Here is a 14,918-nt window from a genome sequence, read left to right on the forward strand (position 1 = left end):
TAAATAATTCACCAGCGACCAACTGGGTACATTTCTGGACTGAAAAGAGCTGCCTGCCACACATGTCAATTCTCCAGGATCATACCAGCGTTGGCTCATCGTGGGCCAAACACGGAGCTATGAACAGCCAGTAGTCTCAGTGAGAACATTGGCCGTAGAGTGCATTGTGAGGGAATTCACTGAGGGATGTGCAGTGTCAGGGAGTGACTCATCGTGTCGGACTATTCCAGGACAAAGAGACGATAACAGACGACTCACAGGGGAGCTGTCTTCTCCCACTATTCACAGTCCACCGCACTCTCTGTACTCTAAAGTTGGTCGGGGGGGAGAGAGTTCGAGTCAGTGAATCACAATGTGTCACGGGGAAGTGTGTGTGTGTGTGGGGGGGGGTTTAGATGTGCAGTATGTTTGTTGACGCCAAATGGGGCTGAGCTGAGCTTGCCGGTGGTAAGCGACGTAAATACAAGGTGAGAATTCCACCATACTCCGGTGGGATACGGATGATGCTGGAATCGGGACTCAAGTACTTGTTCATGTGGAAGGCAGGAGCGAGGTGTACGTGGTGCCACTGAGATCAGGATTAATGTGCCGTCAACTATGGGATGGTCATGTCAACGATCACACACAACCTGCCTGAATTATTCAACTGCACTGAATGACATTAAATCTTAAGACAAAAATTAAATTTGCTGTTTAAACCCTCGCAGAAATGACAAAAAAAATACATTACACAAAGATAATACTTGCGATAAGAATCAAATAATTTAATGTTAATCAAATTTGGGTACCGAAACGATTGTTTTAGTACTTTTAAGGAAAACAATATCTGGAAAAATTTTAAATAAATATAAATTATAGTAAATTGAAAGCAATTCTCAGAAAATGTGTGTTTATACATTTTTGATGATTTAAAAATTATTGATTAAAATATCGAAATGGCATAAATACATTATAATAATCGGCCTTAATTTTATCATTAATAACATAACTCAAATCTAAAATGTAAAAGTGTGTTAATATTTTAATTTGATATATTACAAATATTTATTATATTTATAAAATGTCACTGGCAAAATGCATAATGTGTATCTTTATACACATTGTCATATGAGTCTCACAGTTGTTAACTCTACAATGTGTGTTTGATTCTCTAAAAAGAACCGAGTCATTAGAACCATATTGGTTGTACTGTTGTACTGGTTGTACTAATGTTTTTGATTCACTAAAAAGAACCTGTTCACAAGAGTCAATCATTTGCGAATAAGACCACACTGGATATGCTGTACACAAGAAAAAAAGGTGTAGAAACAAATTTCACTCAGTAATTGCTTGTAAATTTCACAAACTATTACAAAGAAATGCAAGTAACCAGTGTATGTTTAGTGCTGTGATTACAGTAGCAGCATTGCATCCCAGTTGAGTACTACAGGAAATTCTGTTTAGCATGAACTTTAGCATGGTAGCCTATTTTGTCAGCTTCGGCGGAAGAATGCACGAGTAAGAACCGATCCCGGAAACAAACATCATTTCAGGGTTTTTTTTCGCCAGAAATTTTAGAATTCCAACCATACACAATACACACTGTTACTATTTGGGTTTAGTCTCTTTCAGCATGAGACCTGTTCTTAACCAGCTAGCGTAAACATATCAGCAGTCAACGCCCTGCAGCTGAGGCAAATAAGCCCCTAAAATAATTAGTCCTGAATGAGGCTCCTTTAGTAATGTTAATGATGCACTCATTGACCACAGTGTTATCTGTCTTATTAGAGGGGTGACCTGGAGCTCTTGCCTGCAGGTGCCCTCTTGCTAAAGGAGATAGAAGGGCACAGAATCAAGAAAAACACCCTAAGTGCATTATTGGCTATCCTGTGTGACAAACTTTTCTAGAGTTATATGATTTCCTCGAGCGCTTATTCTCTGAGCATTGGATGAAGGTGAATGAGGCAACTCATTGCCTTTGTTTTGTGAGTCTGTGCATATGTTTGCTGGGCTCTTTTGTCCTGGCTGAGAACCCTGAGAGCCCTTGAGAAAATCCTCCACAGACGGAGCAAGAATAACTTCCCAGACATCAGTCCCATCATGCTTTGTGACAGACCGCCAAAATTAAAGTAAATGCAGACCATACCTTATTATGCTAGCACACAAATCATGAAAGATTAAACATTGTAGAAACAAATTGTTACCCGTTAAAGAATGTATATAGTTCACCCAAAAATGAAAATTTGCTGAAAATGTACTCACCTTTAGGCAAAGCAGGATGAGTTTGTTTCTTTATCGGAACAGATTTGGAGAAATCTAGCATTACATCACTTGCTCACCAATAGAACCTCTGCAGTGAATGGGTGCCATCAGAAAGAGAGTTCAAACAGCTGATAAAAACATCACAATAATCCACATGTCTCAAATTCATCAGTTATTGTCTTGTGAAGTGAAAAGTTGTGTTTTTGTAATAAATTGATCATTAACATCAAACTGCTGCTTCTCGGTAAAATACGAGTCGCATCTATAATATAGCATTTTTCCCCAGTGAAGTCATATCTGAATCAGGAGAGAAATATGCAAAGATCAAGCACAATTTAGAAACGAAAACAGTTCAAAAACAATTCAAACAAACAAATATGTCAATGGATTTTGGTGTGAGAAGGCAACAGGGGATGGACTTTTTCCACTGGAGGAATTAGTGTTATTATGGATTATGGACTCATATTTTGTCCAGAAGTGACGGTTTAACATTGATGGATTTGTTTCTTACAAACACGCAGCTTTTCACTTCACAAGACATTAATTAATGTATACTGGAGTCATGTGGATTACTTTTTCTGTTTGGACTCTTATTCAGACAGCATCCATTCACTGCAGAGGATCCATTGGTGAGCAATTTTTCCAAATCTGCTCTGATGAACAAACTAATTTATCTACATCATGGCGTGAGGGTAAGTAAATTTTCTGCTCAAAGAGTATCTTATTATAAAGAGTATCTGATCTCCATGCAACAAAGATGTATTGTTGGTGACATAGGCCTACTTTTCACGCGTCTGTATCTCAGGAAGGATGCAGAGAAATCTCTCCCTCAGTATCATGATGTAGCAGCTGATAACATTGCATTACAGCAGACAGCAGCCCTGAAAAACACATAGATTATGTGCAATATTAATCGGATTGCATTAGCAAGTGATCTTTTGAGCTCCTGTAGTCTCTAATGGAGTTTCCATGTTCTTCAGCGACATTGATAAGGGCAAGTAGCCTGAATGGGGGAGGAAAAGGTGATAAACATTCCAAATAACTCTGAGGAAGGTGCAATTTTGAAAATTTGGTTGAAACTGTATGTTTTTCCTCTCATCAGTGGTGTATTTTTTCTACCAACAGCTCTAGACATCAAGAAAAGATTTCTCCAGCAACAAACTCCCTTAGGGCTGGTCTCACCTGGATCTGCAGTGCAAGTGAAGCTGTTTATAAATAGTCAGATATCCTGCAAGCTTTGACACATTCACATAAAAGTTTCATTTGGAGAGAGAAGCTGAGGTGAAGGATGTTGTGGAAAGGAGAAATTTCCAGGAAGCCAAGATCAAGTTTCTATGTAACACCAATATTTTATTACCTTGTTGTATAACTTATTATTAGTATAACTTATTTCAAAATTGATGGGACCAAGGACATCATTCGTTTACATTAAAGGAAAGTAGGCTAAGGCATTTTAAACAAAATGTAGAAATGTGAAGCTAGTATTTTTCTTAAACATACATAGATTAAATATTCTGTAAAATATATTGTAATTATTTGAGCTGTAAAGCCGTCTAAAGCATTCTTTTTGAGACAGTACTTGTTTCTAGGTGGATAAACATCTGGCTTTTTAAGGTTTAAAAGGATAATTTGAAATGAAAAACCTGGCTTTATTTACTCACCCTCATGTCGATCCAAACCTGTATGACTTTTTCTTCTGTGAAAGACAAAAGAAGGCATTTTGAAAGTGTCTCAGTGTTTTTAGTCCAAACAGTGAAAGCCAATGAAGTCCAAAACAAAATCAGAATGCAGTGATTTTGACTGTATGTAAGAGCAGTTTTGGAGGTAACGCATTACGAGTAACGCGAGTTACGTAATCAGATTACTTTTTTCAAGTAACTAGTAAAGTAACACATTACTTTTTTAATTTACAAAAAAATATCTTCCAAAAAAGTAACGCCAGTTACTTTTTCCCATTTATTGACTGATAAGTCACCTGTCCCAATATTGGGAGAAATCGGAAGTGCAGAGGCGTTGTGTGTGCTGTGTGAACATGATGTTACTGTAGTTCTAGACTAAACGCGAATGTGCATTAATTCATCCCACTCACAAAAAACAGATTTAGTATTCATCAAAATGAATTAAAACAGTGAAATGCAAACTCAGAATATGACACAAACCTGCAATAATTAAATGTTAAATAACACAAATGTATCTAATCTCATTTTATTAACCAATGTCTTTGCTGCTGACCTTTGCTGATCCAGTTCAACCATACTAATAAGCAAAAATGACTTTAGATAAACTAACAATTGTGCTTCATTGTTTTTTTATTGCTGAAGAGTGTTTCTTCTCCTGTGTTCTACTGTACAGACGTGAATTGACTTTTCCTTCAGCCTGAGGTTTATTCATTACACTTTTTGGTGTGAAAGGGTTTTTACATTAGCTATAAATAGAACTTCTTATATTAAAAACAATCAAGCCCTGCTCATATTTAAAAAGTAACGTAATGCATTACTTTCCATAAAAAAGTAACTAAGTAACGTAATTAGTTACTTTTTTAGGGAGTAACGCAATATTGTAATGCATTACTTTTAAAAGTAACTTTTCCCAACACTGTGTTAGAGACCCTGTCACCACAACTTAAATTAATGCATGACTGCAAGTTAAATTTTTTATTTATTAATTTAATTAAACAAGGCAGTAGATGTTATATTGCAAACATTTATTTATTTACGTTATGTTAGTGTTTAGTGATGGGTTTGACATTTCAAGAGTTTATTTTATTTTGCAGTTTTTTGTCGTTACCGTTGTGCTGAATAGTAGTGTTAGTGGTTAGGTTGTGGGTGTTAATCTAAACATTTGTTTTTGAAATGTGGACAAAAACAGCCGAAACATTTTTCAAAATAACTTCTGAGCAGAGAATCAAAACTATCTTCTTTAAGATTGTAGATGTATGAATAGTCCCTGCAGAAGAGGTTACAAACACGCTTCTTTTTTACTCTCAGTGTACAGCTAAATACCTTTGCTCACACAGCTGTTAGGCAGAAGTGTATATCTATTATGAATAGTGAAGTGAGATGTCACTTTCAGCCACACAAAGGTAATTCCTGTACCTCCCAATGAGAGCGGAAGAACAAGACAATAATGATATTACCAATTAGCTGCACACGTCAAATGTCAGCGTCATGTTTCGTCGCTTTGTTTGTATGGTGCTAATAATGGGAGCATCTGCTCATGGTGCATTTCAACCTAGGTCTTTATCTCCTGCCAACAGCAGACTGAGTGAACCCGCTCAGTCTACTCGCTGCCTACATTCTATTGATTCTCCTAAAACCCTCAACAATGGTATTTGTATGCCGGTTTATTCTGTAGTAACGTAGATATGCCAGGCAGAATTAAAGTGGGCCAAACAAACGCGGCAGGCGCTGGCTAATTGTGCTGTGAGATTGTGTGTGAGCGCGAGAGAAACAAATGAGAGGTTCAATTTGATATAACCCGCAGCTTTTCCGTCAGGCATCTTGCTAAGTACTTTCAAGTCTTTGTGAGGAAATAATTGATTTGTGGATGTGCCTCCGGGTGTGTGCGAAAAACATATTATGATATTTGTCAAATAATAGCAAATAATCACTTTCAGGGAGGGAGGGCTGGTTAATGGATTACTGAGTAATGGAGAAAAAGTAATTGACAGTTGGGTCAAATTGACAAATCATGTCTGTTTCATTACTTATTCTGCTGAGGTGAAATATGCGCTCAGTGCTGAATATTTATAGTCTCAGCTGCATTGAAAATTATGTGTGTATATTTGAGCAAAGTGCCTTCGAGAAATAAAACTTTTGGTTCCCTCCACACACACACACACACACACACACACACACACACACACACACACACACACACACACACACACATAGAAAATGTTCTCCTAAGCCTTGTTTTTTTTTCTTTCTAAACTAGCAGCAGCTCATTTCTGGAGTCATACCTACAGTAATGATGTCGAGTCTAATCTGAACAGGGAGACAGCAGAAAGGATATTGAACAGTGGAAAGGTTAATCACCACTGCCTGGTTAGCCAGGGAAGACAAGCTAATTCCTCCGAAAGGCAAATGGCACACAGCTCTATCGGAGTGCAGATAAGCAGTGTTAATACACAGGCAGAATGGGGACTCAAGGGCTAAGGCTCTGTTATCGGCCAGCCCTAAGACGGAGCGACCTGGAAACAGCCCAGCCCCTGCCCTGAGCACAAAAAAACCCTCAGACAGCCTCTGAAGCAGAACTATCATGAAACCCTGACCTCCTAAAACCATCCCCCAGATCTGTCCAGACTCATTTACAACACAGCTTCCACAAACCACAGCAGAATCCAACCCTCAGTTTTTCCCACCCAAGCGTAGACCCCCAAAACTAACCTATTAGGTGGCATAGCTAATTGGAAGATCAGGCAAAGGCATTAAAAGATAAGATACTCCGGCAGCTTGCCTGAAGTGTGGATCAGCACACCAATGGGAAACTAGCAGGTTTTGTGACACAATCGTTGTGTGAGCACAGCCCTGAAATTGTCCGGTTAACAACTATTGGAGTATGTTTTACAAATTGATACTGTTTCAGTTTTTCTAAAAAAAAAAATTGCATTTAATTCAATGTGTCACTAGCAGTGTCTTTGTAATTATTTGTGAAATGTATTAGCAAGTGTACTTTATTACATTTTTTTTTTTTTTTTTTTTTTTTAACTGGTGTCCGGGGACCTCCAGGGGGTTGCAAGGGAGTTTTAGGTGGTCCATGGAAATATTTATGAAAATTTTAAATAAATAAGATTTAAATAAATAATTGATTATATTATTAAATAAAAATTAGTTTTAAACAAATATACAAACAATTCGAATAAAATAAGTAATTAATGAAATATTTTATTAAAATAAATGATCAAAATTTACACACACACACACACACACACACACATACATACATATATATATATTAGATCAAATAAATAAGCAAAAATGTATTAACAGATTATCATAAATTAGATTATTATTTAAATTACAGATGATTATGATTATAATGATTAGATTATAACAAAGGTAAATTAAATTAGATTAAAGTAGATAAATGAGTAAACAAACAAGCAAATAATAAATTAAATTATATAAAAATAAATTAATAAAGAAATTTATTAAAATGAATAAATACGATTTGATTAAAACCTTAAAGGGGTGCTATTATGCTTTTTCACTTTTTCAACTTTAGTTAGTCTGCAATGTTGCTGTTTGAGTATAAAAAAGATCTGCAAAGTTACAAAGCTCAAAGTCCACTTCAAAAGGAGATATTTTATTTAACAGAAATAATTTTTCAAAAACTACAAGGAACGACTCGTTTGGACTTCAACGCATATTTTCCGGGATTTGTGATATCACTATGTCTGAGACACGCTAGCTTTCCCAAGGCAGACAAACTTAGAGTGGTTACAATCATCCAGGTTTAAATCGTGCTCAAATTGATTTGATTTTGATGCAATATTTACACTGAAGCTCGCAGGCGGCAATGGTAAGGGGATGACATTTCCCGACCAGGCACCGAGTGCTGCCAATCACAACACACACTGGCCCAGCTAACCAATCACAGCACATTTCGTATTTCAGAAGGCGGGCCTTCATTTGAGACAGGAACTATTTGAGCCGTTCATGCCAGACTGGGGAGAGAGGTGTTGTAATAATGTAAAATATGTGAAAAATAATGTGTTTTTCAGACAACCTAGTATGAGAGCCTGTTCTAGTACACCCCTAAAACAAAATCAAGACTTTGTAAAAGAGCATAATAAGACCCCTTTAAAAAATAATTAGTTTTTAGTAAATAAAATTATAATTAAAAATGAATGAATAAATAAACAAACAAACAAATAACTATAACAATACAATAATTAGTAGGAAAAACCTAATATATCGGAACAGAAACTCAAAATAACATTTTAGACATATTTATAACATTACTTTTGGACAGTATAAATGTGGTCTTGATGCAAAAACCTTTAAAAGATGTCTTTTTAGGATGGGGGGGGTCCATGGCATTAAAAAGATTGAAAATCACTGCATTAATATGTGATTCTGCAGAATTCAAGGCTTAAAATTTGTCACAATCTCTGATTTTCCCTCTCCCCTCTTGAGGGAACACAAATACGCACATCGGAAACTCATCAGCCATTGTTTCTTAATGTGGTATGAAATCCCATTTTCTGGTGAATGCAAAGTCCTAACCTGCCACAGGATAAGCCTGGTTTTACATGTAGCTCTTTCATTCAGCATGTTACGGTGTCACCACGGAGGTAAACCCTGCACCCCTCCACAAAGTATCTGCTGTAAGATGCTTTTGCCTGCCTTAGTAATACAAAGTAGGCATATAAACATCACTTCATTATCAGGCAGCCACTCGGAGCAAAACTGAACAGGCTGAAGGATATCGCCATTATTAAATAGGCTTTTTCCAGCGGAACGTGAGAGATGGACAAGGTCCAATGGTTTGCGGTGGGAGTGTTAAACAATAAGGAGGCAGAGGAGTTTGTGAATAATGGATTACTACACAATGAGTGGCTAATTAGCATGAACTAGAAAATCTCAGTGAATGCGTTGAAGGCCAGATACTGTGTCTCAAAAGACCGATTTACCTTAATGGCTACTACTGACTCAATTAATAGGTGTAGTCCACCCAAAAATGAAAATTTGAGTCACCCTATCGATCCAAATCCAATGCTGTTATTCTTTTCTGTAGAACATAAAAGGAAAATCTTTAAAGAATCTTCATGCAGCTCTTTGCTATGACAGTTCATAGTAACGTGTCTGTTAAAATCAAAAAGTGGTCCCTTAGACCTTTTCAATGAATCATTTCGTACTAGCTCACAAAATCAAACTGAATGATTCATTCATGAATCAGATGGATTCACTTACATACAGAACTCACAGATCTGGAATAATGTTTTCAATTTCATTCTGTTCTTCACACAAAGCTGTATATGACTCATATGATTTCAGAAAACTTGAAATATAGTGCATGAGTCATATGAACTTTGTGCTTAAAGTAAATGCATAAAAATGGCTAAAAGTAGTAAGTTCCTCATCAACTATATTATATTATACTATATTATAAAATCTAGATTAGCAATAGTATTTTTGGATATTTTTAAGAATTTTTTTAAATACTTAAGGAAAATTCAAACTTTTATTCAACAATGACACAAAATTGATTTCTATTTAAAAGATTTCTATTAAAAAAAATGCTGCTGTTTTAAACTTTTTTCATCACAGAATCCAGAAAAAATTATCACTGTTTCCACAACAGTATTAAGCAGCACAACTGTTTTCAACATTAATAATAGTATGACAGTTTTTTGTTTCTTGATCACCAGATCAGCATATTAGAATGATTTCTGAAGGATCACATGACTGGAGAAATGGCTGCTAAACATCAGCAGGAACAGAAATTTTTATTTACTTTAACAGAAGCACTGCATAAACGTTCATGCAAGACTCTATGTTGACATGACAGTGCTCTTCTAAACAGTTCCAGTCTGTTCTCTCCTTAATTAGGGGAAGTAACTTCGGTTTGTCATCGGTAGAGCTGTGCCGGGGTGAGGGAGGGGAGGCGTGGGACGTTTCGCACAATCGCAGGGTCAATGAAGTTGTACTTCTCCCCTCTGAGCACCACTAATTTGCTGGAGGAAGTGCTGACAGGACCTTTCTGTGCCATGTTTTCCTTTCATGGCTCCACCTCTCTTTTTCTAGCAGACCTCCTGTTACAGATCTGGAGTGGTGGAAATCCAAAGGGGCCAGAGCATAGAGAGGGAAGGCCATTGGTAATGATCCACTTCACATGTGCGTTTATGAGCTGGGGGAAAAAAGTGGAAAAGAGAGAGCCGGAGAGAAAGGGCGAGAGCTGATTTTGGGACCCTGAGAAAGACGGGCTCAACAATGCCTGCCGGTGGAGAGCCGCATTTAAGGGCATTCTCCTGCAGCGCGCCGGCCCCTCGCTGCAATGGGCCACTTAACACAAGAGCACCTCTCTCACCTGCCAGGCAAACACTGCAGCCTCACTGTTTACCACCACCAACCCTCAAGCCCACTCTGGACTCATCTGCCCCAATTTAGCCACACTGAGGCGCTGCTAAATATTTGGCCCGCTCAAACAAAAGGATGACAAAAACAAGGGGCACAAAGGAGGTATGAAGTAGGCATGAGTAATACGCAAATGGCACGGCCGCGTGCTTGAAGGTCTTAACAATACGCCATGATTCCGTCGCATAAAAAAACGAAGTCTGAAGTAAAATGAGCAATGGAAAGAAAATGTGTGAATGCGTTTAAGAAAAAAAAGCAGACTAGAACAGGTTCATGTGTGGTCAGAGAAAGTAACTAATACAAAGCAAACCACAGCTCACAAGAAAGACAACAGCACTCTGATACACCCAGAATACAAACAAAGACAAAAAGAAGCCATCTCTTTAAGATATTAAGAAATGCCTACTCCACCCTTTAGCCTCGTCTCCAACCCAGCTCTTTTTACCATTTGAACAATGACTTCCTGCTTCCAAATTAACCACCATTCTGACCCAAGAGGCCCCTGTCTCTATTGAGTGGCCCTCTAAGCCCCCCGAAAAGTTACCCCAATTTCCGCTTTTCTTTTGTGCCGTGTTAGGTCCGACTGAAAAGCTCAGTTAGGGCATTGTTGCAGTGCGGGACAGAGGGAGAGAGGGACATTGTATAACATGATCTCCTTTAAGGTGGTTCTGATTGTTGCGAGCAGCATGGGTCTGAACCCCAAGGACAGAGCCCAGGATATGACCCATAACTTTCCAAGGGAGAGGACTGCTTGGTAATGAGTACTTTCGCACAGGAAGCGGTTAAAACGCACATCTCTGGCTCTCCGTTCGCCCCTTCACGTCACTGTTTAAGGAATCTGAAATCAAGTGCCTTTGTGTAAATCATAACACAATCAGTGACAATTCAATTGTGGAAGGTGTCACGCATGCAATAATAAAGTTGGACTGATTGACTGATGGGGAATTTTACAGTTCATTATCCAATCAGGCGCCAGCATCGTGATGGGTGCTTGTCACTCGGGGAACTCTCCTGGCGGGGGCAGATGTCACTCTGATGCTGTTAAGATGACAAGCGCCAGAGGACAGTGCGGAGAGACTGACATTTTCTTTTCCCTCCCTCCGATGAATGGAGCGATGAAAGAAAAGGAAAAGCGAGTGGAACAAGAGGATGCTGCCATGTGACAAGCTCCACTCTGGCATTTGAATTAAACCTCAGACGGAGGAAAACAAGACAAAGAAAATAACACGCTCTGACAGCGTTATCGTTGTGTTTATACTCCTCTAGATATACGCTGAGCGGTGGCAGAATGAAAGCATTACAAGACTACATTATCCCACTATTGAAACACTCTTATCTCTGTTCTGTTGCAGCAGAATTGAGGGGAAAAATACGAGGATGAAGTGAACGAGTAGAAGTGACAGGTAAAAAATGAGCAGGAGAATGCGGAGGGAACGAGTCTAATCTTTCATACCTGAACGCGTTCGAAAAAAACAAACAGGTAAAACAAGAAAAGCAGAAAAAGAGGGAAAGCACAGCGCAATCTCTATCTACTCAGAGTGAGGCCCCCATTAACTTGACCGCATGCCCTTTGCACACAAAGGCTGCAGCCCTCAACTCCTCCCATCCAATTATGTGTGATTAGGCTGAGTGTGCTGTGTCAAGATGGAGGGTAACAATAAAGACATGCCACTCACTCTTTTGGGTCCCTATGCTGTTCTGTTCACGTACTTGAGCTTGAAACGCTCATGTATGCACCACTGCAGTCACAACGTAGGCGCTTCATCAGAATGTAGCGGTCATCTCCGTCATGCTTTTTGCAGTTACCATGGGTGCACTGTTTAACGGAGAGGGCCCTTGTGTTGATTCATTGGTGACTCAAACTGCAGAACTGAATGATGTTTTCAGAGACGGCGAAGGAGGGGAGTGCGCTCAATTAGCAGCCTCGTTAGAGGTAGTGATTAGCGAGGTCTCGGCTCTGAGAGAGGCCCCCTGGGGCAAGAGCAGGGCCACTGCCACTTCAGCGCTGTCACCGCAGGAACCCCCAGTGTGTCCCACAAACCCCCGATGATAACAGACAACTTTTGTTGCGCAACTATTAATGGTAATTATCAAGGCATGGGCTGAAACGATACGCTAGCATTAACGACGGAGAAAACACAGCCATCGTACGTTACTGGAGGGAAGAACGATTAGCCACCCGGGAAATTAGAGACTAGGAAATCAGAAGAAAATATCTATTTATCAGAAGAAGGAAAAAAAATACACCCGATGAGAGTTTAAAAGAGTTTGTGATGGCGAGAAAATGTCTGTGATTCAGTACAGCCGTATAACTATTCTGAGAAAAAATGGGAGAGGGGGCTGACGGGGGGTGCGATATTAAAATTCATGACTCTCTCTGCCAGCATTTGTATAAGAAAAAGATTAAGAGGGGCCAGGGTGGAGAAAGAAGCAGCATTATCAGCTTCTCTGCTGCACCGAGCAGCCTGTCTCTCTGCGCTGAGACTCGGGGGTTAAGAGGATAACTGCCCTTCTGCTGGACACCGCAGCTGCCTCTGCACTCATATCAAGCTCCATGCTCCAGACACATCACCTCATTCCCTGAGGATATAGAGTATTCACTCAAGAATATGCATTCACACAAAACTGACAAAAAAGACAAGAAAAACAACAAACAAACAAACAAACAACAACAGTACCACCACAACAACATTAAAATGTGGTGTTGTGGATGTGACCTGATGGTTGGTATGCATGGTTTAAACTAAATAAATCAAAACAATTTATTTGTTTTTATTTGTGTTTGTTTGTTCCAACATGAACAGAGATCTATATATAAAAAAACTCAACAAAAAATAAAAACACAATACAAATAAAAAAATTTTTTTTAATATTACCTTTAATAAAACAAGTCAGAGTCAGTCAATGTTGTTTTTCCCACAGTGAATAATTGGGGGTGTGAAGTAGTGTTAATATGTGAGAATAAAAAAATAGTTGCTGCTGAGTGAGCGGTCTTAAGGTCTGGTATTAGCGACCTCTGCAAAATGGAGCTGTTAGGCAATTCTCCAGAGACTGGTGAGAGGTGCTGCTCCATTGTGTGCGCATGTATTCCAAAGGCAAACAGAATCAGCTCCCATCTTAACAGGCTCAGTATTGCCGCCTGCTCTGTCTGACAGCAGATAAGAGGAACGATTCAATCAGGGGCTAATCCTCACCTGCCCATTCCAGACCGCATGGGTTCATCTGCATACTTCACCTCAGCATCCTGTCCGTGAGAGTCAAGTTTCCACTGTTTGTATGTGAACGGGTGGAACGAGTGAATAAATGCATGTATATGTGAGAAGACTGAGAAAGAAAAATTATAAGAACATAAGAAATAAACAAACAAACAAACAAAAAAAAACACTAAAGAAAGGAACAAACAAGCAGAAACAAAAACTCAAATAAAACTGGAACAAAACGAAACCTACAAACAAACAAAAAAACAAAAGCAAAAAATAAAAAGCAAACAAAAACAGAAATAATTTATTTTTTTAAATAAAAGCAAAGCAAACAAAATGTTTTGTTTTTGCATTTATTTGTGTTTGTTTCAACATAAAAAATAAACAAACAAAACAAACATGAAAAAGAGAAAAGGGGGGGGGGGGAAAAAAAAAAAAAAAAAAAAAAAAAAAAAAAAAAAAAAGGGGGGGGGGGGGAAATAAACAAACAAAAACAACAAAGGTGTGACAGTATAGTACTAGCTGACCGTGGTATAACCTCACCATAGCTACTCAAATCTGGGAAGACGTGAAGGTAACCTTACCAGGGTTTAATCCCAAGCTCTAATTGGAGTGAAACTCTACCTGTCTCCCTGATCCTGGGCTCAAATTGGAGGGTAACTCCACCTGACTTATTAATCCTGCATTCTAATTGGCTGGTAACCCTAGCTGGTGAACTAATGTGAATTTCTAAGTGCCACACATTGTGCCATGTGTCTCAAAAATATCTATCAGTGCTCTGACTGACGGTATTCTATGTCACTCCATTCAAAGGCCCTGATTTTCCCCACACTCTTTCACACCTTTACAAGTTCATACCTGTACTACAAACTCTTCATCCTGTTATGCCACTGATTTTAAACTAACAGCACTGATTGTTTCGTGTGGGAGTAGATACGTAGGTTGTATTTTAACAATTTTAACTAACTTAAAACGCATCGATGTCTTTGAATATAAAAGGTAAAGAAAAGTCACCTTGTGGACAGTTCTTTTTTGACGCTCATTAGGCTTGTAATTAATTTTGCAGCATGAGCACAAATTTTGACAAAAGGAGTAATTATTTTTCAATGCAAAAAGTGTCAATCTATAAATGATTTTCTCTTTGACAAAAGAAAACAAACTGTTCTGCTTTTTATCTATAGCATATGTGCGGCTGGAGCGATTTGAGTTCATAGATTTAAGTGTGATATTCAAGTGCTGGAGAGAGTGCTGATGTCTCTCAGCAGATATACAGACAGATATTGACAATTTAACATAAAAAAAAAACATGACAGAATGACAGAGCAAAGAATTCCCCCAGGCCAGTCGATCCCCGATACAACCCATAATAACATAATAATAATAATAATAATGTATT

Source organism: Sinocyclocheilus grahami, unplaced genomic scaffold, assembly GCF_001515645.1.
Source record: "Sinocyclocheilus grahami isolate Dianchi unplaced genomic scaffold, SAMN03320097.WGS_v1.1 scaffold47.1, whole genome shotgun sequence".
NCBI classification, from domain to species: Eukaryota; Metazoa; Chordata; class Actinopteri; order Cypriniformes; family Cyprinidae; genus Sinocyclocheilus; species Sinocyclocheilus grahami.